The sequence below is a fragment of the Suncus etruscus genome, chromosome 4, assembly GCF_024139225.1.
Source record: "Suncus etruscus isolate mSunEtr1 chromosome 4, mSunEtr1.pri.cur, whole genome shotgun sequence".
Lineage (NCBI taxonomy): Eukaryota > Metazoa > Chordata > Mammalia > Eulipotyphla > Soricidae > Suncus > Suncus etruscus.
In genome coordinates this window covers 78,447,294-78,450,274 of record NC_064851.1, presented here as the reverse complement: position 1 = coordinate 78,450,274, position 2,981 = coordinate 78,447,294, and the positions used below count along the sequence as shown (strand labels likewise).

The 2,981-nt window shown below is 40.2% G+C and overlaps 1 non-coding gene across 1 annotated transcript; it reads right to left on the bottom strand.

Moving 5' to 3' along the window:
- Nucleotides 1–266: 266 nt before the first annotated feature.
- LOC126008303 (U6 spliceosomal RNA) lies at nt 267–372 on the bottom strand. Its single transcript, XR_007495640.1, has one exon. It is a non-coding gene; the product is annotated as a U6 spliceosomal RNA (small nuclear RNA).
- Between the last annotated feature and the right edge of the window lie 2,609 nt (nt 373–2,981).

Here is a 2,981-nt window from a genome sequence, read left to right as displayed (position 1 = left end):
ACCTCTTTCAATTAAGCTTTTTATTAATTCATCTCCCTCTTATATAAAAATTTAATTATTAATTCTATTTTTTATTGGTTATCCCAGACCTAGCAAGTACAATGTGCCAATTCCTGCCAATACTTGCATTCCTGTCCAATATAACTAGTAGCTGTTTTCATTTCCTGGATAATGTTAAGGAGATTGAAATTCCATCAACTCTGTATTTGTACTTGTTATTCTAGTGTTGTTATGTATAAATTCTAAGTATCTTTTTTTTTTTTTAAAAAAATATGGAACGTTTCACGAATTGCGTGTCATCCTTGCGCAGGGGCCATGCTAATCTTCTCTGTATCGTTCCAATTTTAGTATATGTGCTGCCGAAGCGAGCACTATGTATAAATTCTAAGTATCTTAAGCTATATTTTGTTTCTATTTTTGTTTTCTGTTTATATTCATTTGTGGGCCACATCATGAAGTGCTCAGAAATTATTTTATGGCTCTTCACTCAGGAATCACTCCTAGAATGGGTTAGAGAACCATATGGGGTGCCAGAGATTGAACTGGGTCAAGTGCCCTACCCATGGTTCTATCTCTTCAGCTCCTTAAGCTATTGTTTTAGTTACTTCTGTTGTCCATTTTCAATCTCAGATGATAGTACAGGGGGGGTGGCAATTGTCTTGCATGCAACAGCAGCAGATAAGATAGCCTACTTTGAATCCCAGCTTTCCAATAGCCTACTTTTGAATCAAAAACCCCTTTTGAATACCCTACTTTTGAATCACCACATGTGGTGCCCAGAGCATTGCCCAGGTTCACTCCTGAGCATGAGCCAGAAATAGCCTCTGAGCACTGCTCGCTGTGACCCAAATGCACCTTCAAAATTAATTAAATTGAATGTGTAAACATTTTTCTCTTCAAATGTTACTATGCTAAAGGAATTTTTCTTTCTATCCAGAACTCTAATTATTCAAAATTCACCAAAACAACATTCTAATTTTTAGATGTAAGATATGTTATTTTGGGCCCGGAGAGATAGCACAGCGGCCTTTGCCTTGCAAGCAGCTGATCCAGGACCAAAGGTGGTTGGTTCAAATCCCGTTGTCCCATATGGTCCCCCGTGCCTGCCAGGAGCTATTTCTGAGCAGACAGCCAGGAGTAACCCCTGAGCACCGCCGGGTGTGGCCCAAAAACCAAAAAAAAAAAAAAAAAAGATATGCTATTTTCCCTAAACTTTTATTTATTTATTTATTTATTTTTTTGCTTTGTTGTTTGGGGGCCATACCCAGTGATGCTCAGGGGTTGCTCCTGGCTCTGTATTCAGGGATCATTCCTGATGGTGCTTGGGGGATTACATGGGATACCAGGGATAGAATCCAGGTGGGCCACATGCAAGGCAAGTGCCCTACCCTCCCACTGTACTGTCCCACCAGCCCTGATTGTCTCTAACCTTTTTTTTTTTTTTTTTTTTTATGAATCACTCTGGCGGTGCTTGGGGGACCATATGGGATACCAGGGATCTAACCCGGGTCAGTCATTTGCAAGGCAAACACCCTATCTGCTGTACTATCACTCCAACCCATTCTCTAACCTTTTTTAAATCTAGTTCTAACTTCGTGTACTTCACGCAGTTCCTTCTGGCCTGTATTCAAGTGACCATCTTTTTTGTTGTGAGTAATTTATTTTTAAATTTTTAATCTGCTTCCACCAAATTCTTCTTCTTCTTCTTCTTCTTCTTCTTCTTCTTCTATTATTATTATTATTATTATTATTATTATTATTATTATTATTATTATTGGTTTTTGGGTTACACCCGGCAGTGCTCAGGGGTTACTCCTCACTCTATGCTCAGAAATCGCTCCTGGCAGGCTCAGGGGACCATATGGGATGCCGGGATTCGAACCACTGACCTTCTGCATGCAAGACAAACGCTTTACCTCCATTCTATCTATCCAGCCCCCCACCAAATTCTTTTTTTGTTTTGTTTTGTTTTCTGGGCCACACCCATTTGATGCTCAGGAGTTACTCCTGGCTAAGCGCTCAGAAATTGCCCCTATGGGGCTGGAGAGATAGCATGGAGGTAAGGCATTTGCCTTTCTTTTTTTTTTTTTTTTTTTTTTTTTTATTTAAACACCTTGATTACATACATGATTGTGTTTGGGTTTCAGTCATAAAAGGAACACCACCCATCACCAGTGCAACATTCCCATCACCCAAGTCCCAAATCACCCTCCTCCCCACCCAACCCCCGCCTGTACCCTAAACAGGCTCTACATTTCCCTCATACATTCTCAATTTAGGACAGTTCAAAATGTAGTTATTTCTCTAACTAAACTCATCACTCTTTGTGGTGAGCTTCCTGAGGTGAGCTGGAACTTCCAGCTCTTTTCTCTTTTGTGTCTGAAAATTATTATTACAAGGGTGTCTTTCATTTTTCTTAAAACCCATAGATGAGTGAGACCATTCTGCGTTTTTCTCTCTCTCATCTGACTTATTTCACTCAGCATAATAGATTCTCCGTGTACATCCATGTATAGGAAAATTTCATGACTTCATCTCTCCTGACAGCTGCATAATATTCCATTGTGTATATGTACCACAGTTTCTTTAGCCATTCATCTGTTGAAGGGCATCTTGGTTGTTTCCAGAGTCTTGCTATGGTAAATAGAGCTGCAATGAATATAGGTGTAAGGAAGGGGGTTTGTGTATTGTATTTTTGTGTTCCTAGGGTATATTCCTAGGAGTGGTATAGCTGGATCGTATGGGAGCTCGATTTCCAGTTTTTGGGAGGGAATCTCCATATCGCGTTTCCATAAGGTTTGAACTAGACGGCATTCCCACCAGCAGTGGATAAGAGTTCCTTTCTCTCCACATCCCCGCCAACACTGTTTATTCCTCATTCTTTTGTGATGTGTGCCATTCTCTGGGGGGGTGAGTGGTATCTCATCGTTGTTTTGATTTGCATCTCCCTGATGATTAGTGATGTGGAACATTTTTTCATG